Source organism: Lemur catta, chromosome 2 (assembly GCF_020740605.2).
Source record: "Lemur catta isolate mLemCat1 chromosome 2, mLemCat1.pri, whole genome shotgun sequence".
Lineage (NCBI taxonomy): Eukaryota > Metazoa > Chordata > Mammalia > Primates > Lemuridae > Lemur > Lemur catta.
The window spans coordinates 124074451-124087714 of record NC_059129.1 but is presented as its reverse complement, the minus strand read 5'-3'; positions in this window follow the sequence as shown (position 1 = coordinate 124087714).

Here is a 13264-nt window from a genome sequence, read left to right as displayed (position 1 = left end):
GAATCATCCATCAGTACCTCGTGAGCTCTCCCATCTTATAGTCATGGGTTTGTGTCTCCTAATCTAAACACCAAGCTAGCAGTATGTATGTATGTATCTATTTATTAGAGACAGGGTCTTGCTATGTTGCCCAGGCTGGGATACACTCAATGGCTATGCACAGGTGTGATCATGGTACACTACAGCTTCAAACTCATGGGCTCAAGAGATCCTCTAGCCTCAGCCTCCTGACTGAGACTACAGGCGCACACACCACTGAACCGGCTTCAAGCTGGCAGTTTTAATGCCAGTGACTCCTCCGTGATTTCTGACCATTATACTCCCACTATCATCTCATCAAAAAAAGAAAAAAAATCTAACACTGGAAGTTTTTTTAAATAAATAATGTCTTGACACAATGAGGGATTTTGACAGGAGGCTGGTGGTAATTAATACGGCAATAATGCTAAAGGTAGAAAAGAAGCAATGAAGACAGGAAATTTTGTTAAGAGAGTAAACGAATAAGTGAAGCAAGAGGAAATGAAACGTGGGAGGCAGCAGTCAAGCCAGAGAAGAGGGAAGGGTAGCAGAGGCACCGCGGAGCAGACTAGCAAGGTTTGGGGATGATAGGTAGTTCTAGAGAAAGGGATTCATTCAGTCAGTCATTTATGCAGCAAGTGTTTATTGAGTGACAGCTAGGTGCCAGGCCCCATGCTAGACCTGACAGAGTCAGGCTCCTAGTTCCCTGTCCCCACATCCCATTCCCCAACATCCAGCCTCTGCAAACCACCCATGCTCATGTGGCTCTGGCAGAAGTCACCCTGGGCTCACCTGTGGACAAACGCAGGCATCTCCTTCTGGTTTTATTTCACTTAGAGTCTCTATAACATGTGGCACTGTTGGCTGTTTTCTGCCTCTTAAAATCCACCCCCTCCCCTTGGCTTCTAAGAAACTCCTTCCTGATTTTCCCAGAGCCACTCTGGCTCTCCTAAATCTCTTTTGTGATCTCGTGATCTCTTCATTCGCGCCTTGAAGCTCCACTGTCAGTGCTGGCCAGAGCTGTCCTTGGCCTTCAGTGGCCCCGTCCACAATGGCTTCCATCACCACCATCGCAGAGAATTCCCAGGCCAGGACACTCTGCTCGCACAGCAATTGGTTTACTAAATGGATTCACTTACCTGTCCTTCAAGTTCAATATGAGCCAAAGGGAACAAAGCATCTTTCCCTCACAATTTGTTCTGCCTCCTGTAGTCCCGACTACAGTCCCGACTCCCCCACCCATCCGCCAAGTCCCCAAGCCAGTAACGGTCACTTTAACACTCCTCCCAACCCCTTCCTCCAGCATCCAGTCACCAAGGCCTGACAATTCCACTACTTTACATTGTTTTTCCTGTTCTGTTCTCCCATGGCCACTTGTGTCAAAACTTCTCATCTGGACTCTGCAGTGACTCAGCCCCCGACGATGGCCTTGTTTCCTCCTCACCCTCCACGCTGCTGTCACTTCACTTCCCTCCTTACCATCCCTCTACCCAGCTCACACAGTTCCAGTCCACTGGCTTATTGCACGAGGCCCTTCATCACTGGCCCTCTCTACCTCTGCTTCCCCCTCTACCTCCAAATCAAATGCTTTCGGGTCCTGGGACAGGTGGAACCCTTTCATACAAGCCATTTCATTTGCTTGAAGTTTTCTTCTCTTCTTATTTTGTAAAAAGCCATATTTGCTCCTTTCTGCTTGCCAGCATGATTTCACAGAGCCCCTGACTCTCTGATGAGGTGTGGCTCTCCAGAGGGAGGCCTTGAAGACAAAACAGGACAGAGCACCCGGCCCCCTACATCTCTGGCCTGAGTCACTACATTCCCTAAAAGATAAAAGGCCCTAGTCCTTGACTTTTCCTGCGTATAAGGTAACAACTGATAGGATTTGAGATTATGCCTTGGTGAACTATAACCAGATGTACTCTTGCACGCAAGCTTAGATGTGATTTTGCACATACTGAATCTTCACTGCCAGTGTGTAAACTGTGAACTAAAACACTGAGTTGGTGTAGTCTGATGGAACCTCTCTGAAGGGCTGTTCCTGGGCTGTAGGCTTCAGTCAGTCCTCAGTAAAACTTCTGAACGAAACTAACTTTCATTCTTTCATAAGACTAATATTTTTTTCTTTAGCCAACATTTGCCTTCAGAACTTAACCCAAATTTTGCATTCTCCAAGAAGTCTTCCTGGTCTTCAGCCTGATCATACATCCTTCTCCTGTGTTCCTACGATGCCAGATGTGGCATTTGCAGACAGCTATAATTGCTAATCGACTTGTAAGTCTCTCCTGTCAATTTTTGAGAGAACGTGATTTACCGAACTCATATTTTCACACGTGTGTTCTTATCTACCTTCAGGCTGATCTGTTGTGAGTGCATACTTATGTGTGCTTATGTGTGTGAGTGTGAATGTGGGGAGAGATAAGGGAAGGGAAGGAGGAAGGGAGGCGGAGAAGGAGAGAAAGAAGCATAAGGATAAGGACAAGAAAGGAAGTCACCTTGCTGACTAAGATGGGAGAACTGACGTAAAGATGGCTGTGGATATAGACAAACTTGTTGGTGTAGCTTGGAGCTTAAGGTTGAAAGAGCATTTGTCTTGTTTTTGGTACCCCATTTTCTCTGTGAAATGCAAAATGAAGTTGTCTTCTAAGTAGGGAGATGGAGGAAAATGATAAAAGCTTGAAATAGTTACCGTGAGGAGCAGAGGAAGGTGTCAGTTCAGGACATGCGGAACTGGGCAGCTGCAATGGCCTGGCTGAGGTTGCAGACCCTAGGTTTACAGTGGCTCCAGCCACTAAGCTTTTCTATGGAATCTGTTTGGGTCCCTACTGTGACCAAAACCCCCTTCTTTATTGCTGTGGGAAAACTCTGTGGCACGTTGGCAAATCCAGACCCAGTAGAGATCAATCAGGAAATTTACCTGTAGGGTTTTTGGTATCTTTTGCCATCTGGGGCAGAGATGTGCATAGAACTCTGAAGCCTCCAGGGCCTGGCTTCCCTGTGCTTCCTTACAGCTCCGCCAGAAGACAGCCCACCTGGCCATATCCCAGAGAGGTTGTCACAACTTAGGACATTCCACCTGCTGTGTGACCAGAACCATTACCCACCTGACTTTGAGCCTCTTCTCCAAATGACTGTGACATCCATTCTAAAATTTATGTTGATACCAGAATAGAGATAGCCTAGCCTGAAATATCACCCATTCAACTAAAACTGGCCTCTACAAAATGTAAGCAGCCTGGCCTGTGTGCTGCCCATCTCTCTAAGAGCAGTCAGTGCTGCAACATTTGGTACATAGCCCTAGAGCCCTTCGTGACGGCTGTGTAAGGTCACAGAAAGCCACACACAAAAGGACCCCAAAGAAACCGAACCTGATATTTTCCTACATCTTCGGGGTTAGGAGTTGGAAAGAAATAGCTCTCAATTTTATGGTCTTGCCCCATTGAGAGGACAGCCACATCTTTCAAATTGCATCTAATAGTTTCCCACTAAAATATTCATCAACCTCTTCTCGGGGGTACTAATTCCTCAACTACGCCTAAGATTCAAACAATTTGCAAAAAGTACTGCTGCACGAAGTACTGCCTGGAGTGTGATCTTTTATAGTCAAGAGTCAGGTTGCTTTTGATAATTTAGGTGACAGAACTGGAAATATTATTGTCCAGGGCTCTAAAACTGACCTGTGACTTATAAATGAGGTTGGTACATGCAGGTTTTCCTAGGGGTACATATTGATCAAAAGAGCAAGGAAGATGGTAAAAGTGCTTGTAGAAAAGAAGACTAAATTCTTCTATATATGAAATAATACACAGAGGCTGTTCTTAAAGGAGAAGTTGAGTATCGGGGATTTCAGTCATGTTTCTCTCTCTCCTCTCTAAATGTGGGGTGGGTTGGCTACACAGATGATTATTTCTGAAACTCTGAAGCTCAAAAGCTGCCTCTCCCAGCAGGTTCACCATGGACTTGGTCCTCACCCCAGAGCAGCATTTACAGCCTCCCCACTTTTACTGCAAATCCAGTTTGGAGCCGCCAGTAGGGGGTTAATATAAGCCCCAATCAACACAATACTAGAGGCATTCGCATAGGCGGCCTACAGTTGCTGCATGGGCACATTTGGCCCACGTTTCCAAAGAGGCAGTAGCTGTTACTGCAGAGAGCACACTGCCTGCCACTGCTGGACCATTAGTATGGAAATGAGGCATGTGTGTGACAGGTGGCCTTACAACCAACACAATTAACTTTCTCCATTAGCTGACGTTCTGACAAAACAGATGCAGCATCAATAAGCACCCCCCTCCCCTACAGAAAAGGAACAACACATTGCAAACCCCTTATTTATAAGGAGGAGTAGTATAATTTCTTCTGTACACACAAAGTGGACGGCACTGGAGTTTGCTTCTGTCTTATTGCTGCAGTTGTTTATTTTTTTATATTAGCCTCGCATTAATATTGCAACACCTCCATGGGTTAATTAGGGCTCCTGAAGTTCTCAAAAGGGAAGTCATTATAGAAAAAGGGAGAGTAAAGTTGGAAAAACCAAACTGGAATTCTTTGCTTTGGAAACCAAATACACAGATGATTATTTGACTGAGCTGCCTGAGGAATGGAGCAGGTTTCAGAATTTTGCAATAGGTCTCCTAGCAGTATCAATACTAATTAGCAGAATCTTAGAACCTGGAATTTTGAAGAACTTTGTGGCTCAAGAGGAAATGTTAAAAGTAAAATGACATATTATACTCTAGGAAACCAAATTGCCTTCAGAAAATTTCTCTGTATTTTACCAAGGACAACAAAGAGAAATCTAAGACTTGGGACTTTCTGGATTCTGTAGTCATGATAACTACTTAGCAGTGATATATATTTGTCTAATTATGTTTACATCTTTTATCTTAATAGCTAACCTTGTGCTCGTCCAGTGTTTTAAAGTACCTTCAGATAAAGAACTTTAATTCAGCAGAAACAATGAAACTCTAATAACTTTGCTATCATTTCAAAAAAATAGAAATGTGAACATTTAATATTTGTAGACTATTGTGTATCATAAGGGAGAAATTTGTTCCCAAAAAATATTCTACAAAAGACTTAAAACTATTGTTATAAATTTCTTTTAGAATCTATGATAGTCATTATTCCTCTTGTGTTACTGATCTCATAATGTACTAGACCAATCATCTAGAAAAGCCTTTTTTGCCCACCTCAATGGAAGACCACTAATGTTTTTTCCGCTCTGGGGTCTGAGGCTTCTTTGTAGAAGCTTGAGTATGAAAAATTTATCCAATGTCTCCTGGTAGGGAGGGAGGGGCTCAGCACTGCGCCTTGTTCAGATATTAGGTAAGATCAAAAGGTAGACCCTGTTTTCCACCGTGAACTGCCCTAGGCTGTGGGAACAGACACTGAGAGTTAGAGGCACCATGATGGGAACTCGGTACAGGCTCTTAAACCTCACTCACTGTCACCTGTCCAAACCTCAGTTCTGTCATTTGCAAATTGAGAATAGAATCCTACTTTATGGGATGGTTAAGAGAAGAGATGCCTGTGAAATGATTGGTTCATTTTAAATGCTCGGTGACTATATAATTTTGAAGAAGGAGTGGGAGAGGTTAAGACACCACACATTTCAAATACCCTGTACCTTCAGTTATCACCTCCTCTAGAACAAGCTCAAATCCCTCTCACTTTCTCAGAAACCATGGGCATTCTTGCACGATTAAGGTATTCACAAGAAAATATATAGCTGAGTTTTGCAAGAAGAAAAACATCCTATAAAAGCCAAATAAGCCACCCAGAAGGCCCTGAATCAATGGTTTCCAACCTTTGCTCCACAGTAGAATCATGTGGGGAGCACTTTAAAATTCCCTTATCTGGGTCCCCCAAAACTGATTAAATCATGAGCTCAGGGAGGGGTCCAGGTGTCAGTATTTAAAAAAATCTTTCCCAGGTGATTTTACTCTTCGTTCAGGCTCAGGAACCACTGTCTTAGGTGGTCCACATTTCCTCCTTCTCTTTACAGCTCCTCAGGCCGAAAGAAACCAATTCCTACTTGTTTTTCTCCCCATATCTCTTCATCTGCCGTATCCCCATTGGCCCCACCCCACTCCTGATCTGTCTCTCTCACACCTGAGCCATTACAGTCCATAGCCTCCTCACTGGTTCTCTTAACTCTAGGCACTCTCACAATGCTCACACACATTACTACAAGATAAGTATTCCTAAAAGACATCTTTGATCTTGTTACAACCCTGTTAACAAATGTCAGTGGCTGGCTCTTGCCTAACAACTATGATCCAAACTAGGGATCTAAAAATCTGATGGAAATGCACAGGAATATGTTAGAAATTAGACACTGATCAGAGGTCATGCTGTGTGGGCTGAGGAAATGCAGAGTTTTGTCCTTTTCTCATCTCCTCGTGACTTTAGAAATCCAATCCATCTTACACTGCCCAGCTCCCCAACAAGGCTTTCCTTGGCCATCGTTGCTCTTGGCTGGAATTAGGGTGACCAGCCATCCTGATTTGCTCTGTACTGAGGGTTTCCCAGGACATGAAGCTTCCAGGGCTAAAACCAGGAAAGTTCCAGGCCAAGTGGCATGAGTTGGTTACTCCAGGCCGAAATTCTGTCAACCTAGTGCAGTAACTTTTGGGTGTGGGCTGTCACAGAAAGCATGTAAGCATTGGCTCAGTGGTCAGCTATCACTGTTAGGGCACATTCTTATATGAGTGGTTAAGAGGTTAGCCTGGTTGACTTCTAAAGTGATTTCCCATCCAATGTTCTAGGTATTAAAAAGAGGCACAATTGGAATTGAGGAATTATTTTGGAATCTCCACTGAAATGACAAGGCTTGGAGTGAAAGCTGTCGGAGAGTTATAATTTTTTCTGCATTGTTCTCCTGGACGTCTGCATTTCCTTATCTATGGCAGAAACCCCTTTGTCTGGGCCCTCATGGTTTGCTAGGTGGGATCTATGTAACACTGGTATTGTCCTTATCTGCTATGATATATATAAGGTGATGGAACCAAGAAATAGCACTGGTACCATGGTCCTTGGCTTAAGATCAGAGTTTCACAAGCCACTGAGATTCACAATAAAATAAGAAGAGTGCATTGCTCCAGACAAATGTCTGCCAGTTAATGACAAAAGTCATGCAAGGCAAAACTGAATTCTCCAAATAACTCTCCCCTGCACACACACAGTCTGTATTGTTATGGTGATAAGAAAGGATTCAGTTTGGAAAAGGATTAGGAGATGTTGCATGGGGAAAGGGTATTTCTCTCATTAGTCTTGTTCAGAGTGTCCATTTCTGAAATAGGCTGGGGGTCTCCTTTACTTTGGCTCCCATGGTGTTCAGCAAGAAAAGTTTTATTTTACATTTTTTTAATTTTTGAATATGTAATACTTTAACATAGTTCACATTTCAAAATGCAAAAAAAAAAAAAACCCATAAAACACCAAAACCTCAAAAACATACCAGGTGAAAGAAACCAGATACAAAAGGCCACATATTGTGTGATTCATTTATATGAAAAATCCAGAATGGGTAAACCCATAGAGATAAATAAACAGGGGTGGTTTTCAGGGGTTGGGGAGAAACCACTTAATGAGTAAGGAGTTTTATTTTGAAGTGATGAAAACATTTTAGAACTAGAGAGAGGTAGTGGCTGCACACATTGTGAACATACTATATGCCACTGAATTGTTCACTTTAAAATGGTTAATTCTGTGTTATGTGGATTCCACTGCAATAAATTGCTTTTCTAATTCATCGAGTCAATGCATTTCTCCTTCGCCTATTTACCAGCCACTCAGAGCTCCTCTCCAGTGGTAGCTAATACATCCAGTTTCTTGTGTTTTCTTTCAAAAATATTTTATGCATAATCAAACAAATTCATATATCTTTTCTGTCTTTTTTCTTGCACAAGTGGTAGCATACAAAACACACTTATTCTGCATTTGATGATTTTGTCTGCTTCCTTAATAGTAAAGCTTGGAAATCAATATTTAATAATGTCCTCACTTCTTTTTAACAGCTGCATAATATTCTATCATATATGTGTGTAACATAATTTATTTAACTAATCCCCTATTGATGAACTTTTAGACTATTTTCAACTTTTGCTGTTAGAAACAACAAAACAACGAGGAGCTCTGTGCATGTCATTCTGCACATGAGTGAGTATATCTGAAGGATGAGTTCTTAGAAACAAATGCACTGATTTTAAGGGTATGTGTACTTGTACTTTTGGTAGATAAAAATCAGATTTCCTGGCTTAAAGTTTGTACCATGTACTCTCCCACCAGTAATTTATAAGAATGCCTGTTTTCTCACAATTACTGACAAAACTGGTAATTCTCTTTTTGACCAGAAATTTGCAGTAGCAATACAGAAGACAGTACATTCTTTAGTTTTCACAAATTCAGGCATAGCTTTATTTTGCTTTGCTTTGTAGTAGACATACCCCAGGCTGGAACTTTCTTCTCTTTTTTTTTTAACAAATCCACTTCCTAACACTTATTTATTGCTTTGAAATCCAGATAGTTTGGCCAATCTTCCTGAATATTAAATTTATGAACAGTTTTTGTATGACTCTATTTTCTTTTTTAAAAAAGTTTTATTGATATATATTTCACAAACCATACAATTTACCCATTTGTGGCATGCAATTCAGTGGTTCTTAATATAGTCACAGATATGCAACCATCACCATCAATTTTAGAACATTTTCATCACCTCAAGAAGAAATCCCATATTCTTTAGTTATCATCCCTCATCCCCCTGTCTCCCCACCAGCCCTAAGCAAACATTAATCTACTTTCTATTACTTTTGCGAATTTCACAAAATCTTATGATCAGGTGACAGCATTGTTAGTACCCTTCCCAGAGCCTTTCAGGGAGGGGCCCTGAAGGTTAAGCTGCACCAGCTTCATAGCTTATCTGCCCCTATACCCATACGCTACACAGGAATAGCAGGAATTTGTACATTAAGTTCTCTGCCATTCAGAGTTGATTGAATCTAGTATAATGTGGTGTTTAATTTTTTTCTTTAAAAACTCTGACAAAAAAGGAGCATATTTATATTATAAAATCAGGTAAATCTGAGTAAAACAAGGAAGAAACTCAAGGAGGATATGTTTCTAAAGGTTACAAAATCTTTTGAGAGAGACTACCTTTTTTTAAGGTCTCACTTTTCCAATTAAAGAAACTGACTACTGTCTATTTGGTATTGCCTAAATTTTTTAGAATGCTGCTTAAACATATTCATTTATTCTTTCTGACATCTCAAAAGCTTCCCATAATGGCCACTTTTATTCTCAATTTAAAAAATATTTTTCTTTAATTTTTTTATTTACCAAGGAAAATGTAAGATTATGGCGTGACTTTATATGAGAAGTAGAAGTTCTTCCAGTAAGAGGTTTAGAGTTTGACATAGGCAAACCTGTGACACCACGAATGAGGCCACTATGATTGGTTAACAGTGTGTGCTTGGTGGTAGTATCTCAAATTCCCAAACCAAGTAGAAGCCTATATGACTGATGACCTAATAATGGTTGGCCCTAGAATTCAGATTAAGCAAAGTGCCCTTCTTTCACAGATTGACAAGACAGGGAGTGCCCTCATGAAGGTTTTATAGGGGACCCAAGGCAAAGTTTGATCAATTGCTTTTTCACAAAGCAGTGTATGAACCTTATTTTCTGAAAACAAAATCCTTAAGTATGGTTGGCCATCCATATAGGTAGTTTCCACATCTTTGGATTCAACCAACTGCAGATCAAAAACATTTGACAAAAAATAAAAAAAGAAAAACAATGCAACAATAAAATAATACAAATAAAAAACCAATGTAGTATAACAACTATTTGCATAGCATATATATTGTATTAGATATTATAAATAATCTAGAAATGATTTAAAGTGTACGGGCTTAGATTATATCTAAATACCAGCCATTTTATATAAGATACTAGAGCATCTGTGGATTTGGGCATCTGAGGGGGTCCTAGAACCAAAACGGGATGAGTGTAATTGTCAATAAAAATAATTGCAGATGTATTAAGTTTTCAGTCTAGCAACAGTTACTTAGCCTTCTTTGTGAATATAGTAAACACTCAGTAAAATTTTCAGACCTGCACACAGACCTAGTTCAATAAATATATATCAAGTACCTTCTACTTGCAAGGTATTGGGTCAAGTTGTGTGAATGATTCAACAAAGAACAAAACATAGTGCAGAACAGGAATATGAAACAGCACGACAAATGATCTAAGAGAAAAAATGCTCTAAGAGGGAACGTGTTTCACATGTTCATCAGGGAAAGCTATCTGGGTGGGGCATTAGGAATGTCACCCTAAGGAGTCCAGGAGGTGAAGATGGAGAATGAATGAATGAATGAATAAGTAAGTTACCCTGGAAAACATTTTATTGACCTTTCAGTGACTTTATTTGTAGGGACATATTTTATAATTTTTACACGCCTGATTTTGATATTCTAGGTTTTATCCATTATCCCTAATCATCAGTCACATCTATCTGCTTCCTTCACCCTGCCAGCACCAGCAGGGTGTCCCCCTACCCACCAACAGGGGAAGCTGGCACCTTTCTGGCCCTGTCCTGCTTCCTTGCACATTAAGCAAACCTGGTCTCTTTCTCCTTGGAGGATGAATGAATGAATTCCTTTCTTTTATCTTCTTCAAAGAGGGGCCATGCCCACCTTTCCACTGAATCTATCCTTTTTTCTTAAATTGTGGTAAAATATACATGACATAAAATTTGCCATCTTAACTATTTTTAAGTGTACAGTTCAATGGTGTTAAGTACATCTACATTGCTATGAACCAATCTTCAGTACTTTTTTTATCTTGCAAAACTGAAACTCTGTTCTCATGAAACAACTTTCCCCCTCCTCCCCACTGCTGGCACTCACCACGCTACTATCTGTTTCTGTGAATTTGACTACGTACCTCATGTAAGTGAAATCATAAGTCGTTTTCTGACTGGCTTATTTTACACAACATAATGTCCTCAAGGTTCATCCATGTTGTAGCAGGTGTCAGAATTTCTTTCCTTTATAAGGAAAAATATTCCATCATATGTATGTACCACATTTTGTTTATCTATTCATCTCACAATGGACACTTGGGTTGTGTCCATCTTTAGGCTATTGTGAATAACGCTTCAATGAACATGGGTATATTGAATCTATTCTTGATTTCAAGTTTGGTCATCCTTTTAGACATATGTTTATCTTGTGCTTTGGCTGCAGTGAACTGAGAGGCTCCATCATTTTGGGGGGGGCAGTGGGTCAGGGACTGGCAAGGACTAAACTCATTTCTCCTCCTTTATGTCCCCAGTCTTAGCTCCCATACAGGCTGGCAGCACAGGATAGTGGCTCTGAATGCATGCGATGTCTTCTCTGTTTCAGGACAAGTTGTCAAGTTGCCCAGGAGTCCCCGGCCCCTTCCTTTTTGTCTCTGTCTTTCCACCATTCAAGGGCTTCTCTCTTCTTTCTACACTGGGAGAATGTCAGGGTTAAGCCTTGGAAAACAAACAGCTCTCCAAGAAAAACGTTCACCTTCATATTGCCACTACACATCCTCCAAGTCTGCAAAACATTTTGCGTTTCAGCAAGGTTGTCTTCTTAGGCTTCACAACAATTTTAATGAGGCATTTTTCTCAGTGGGTTGATTGGCATAACTCAGCTCTACTAGTTTAACATGCATGACTCAATTACACAAGAGTTAGCTAATGAGCAATGGGGAAGAAGTTACAGGTTAAAACAAATGGCGCCTAAATGAATCAAGTGCCGCCTTTCAGATGCCCACCATTCAACAAAGACCTGGCAAGATATTTTCTTCACTGGGCATGAATCATCCAGATAAAAAGGGCAAACCAGGGCCACCTACGTTCAGAGCTTGTACAGTATGACCTCGAGGCTCAACATCTACCAGGAGATTCCTAGCAAAAGGCCAAGCTCCAAAGAATAAAAGGGCTTACACATCAGCATTAAATAATTCTCTTAGAGATGCAAATTTCTAATTAGTTACTGTGGCAACTGTGGAGGCCTAGAAGTAAGCCCCTCACACAATGAACCTGAGAGTTTACTTTTTTGATTTACTACAGGCCTGCAAGAAGCAAGGAGGAGGAAAATAAATATTGCTTTAACTGTGACAGAGAATAAAGTGCAACAAGTGAAGGGATTTCATCCTTTTGTGGAAATTCCTGCAGGTTTAAGAGGGACATTATACTTGACACACAGTCTCGCCATAAAGAGATGCCAAATCTCAAAGCCTTGATAAAATCATGACTGTTTTAAACACGATCCAGACATAGACTATGTGTTAACACTGACGTTTTTGCTTCTTTAAAGTGAATATGGTCCCAGACTGTTCCAAACAGCATGTTTCAATGGAACATTTTTTGTTTTATTTTGAATGATTGATTTTTGTTATTTTAAAATTATACATAGTTCATCACACTTTCTATTTAATATGGAAAAAAAACAAAATCTCCGTGTTGCTGGATTATTTACTTATTGGAGAGTAATCTATTTCCTAACTTTGAATAATACATGAAAAGAAAGGATGAAAGTACTCACAAGAAAGTCTGCAGCACTGAGGGTAGAATATTAATTTTTATGGAGACATAAACTGAAGAGAAAATTTGTCCCAATAGAATTAAAAAAAAATTTTTTTAGGACTAATTATTTAACTTAAAATTCAGAAGAGAAATGCATAAATGTTTCCCCTCATTTTTCATGGACAAAAAAAAATTCTTGTCAACAAACGTGGGTAATATTTTCTGTGTGAAATATACGACTTTCATCTATCTTCTTTCCTACGTGTTATAAATCAAATTTAGAGTCCTACTACTTGCTCAATAATTCAAATAAAACTCTGCAATCTTATAACTATTCTCTGTTTAGGTTGGGAAGTCTTGTATTCAGTAAATAAATAATTAGCTAAAAACAGTAAATGCATTCACGGAGGAGGCAAGGTTTAAATAATTTTGTAAACAAAGGAAAGGTAATCTTGCATGCTTTTTAAAATCTCACTAACACTCAATGCTCCCCTCCTCTCCCTCCTCAGAAAAGTTCTCTCTTTCACCTTCTCACAGGTTCCTCCCAAGCTCTGAACCTTTCTTTCTTCCTCTACAAACTTTACTTGTCTAGGTTCTCAACCTTTTAGTATCCTACTCTGTGCTAGAATATGTAAATGTACATACACTTTTGTGTTATGGGAAGGATAATGGCCTAATGATCAA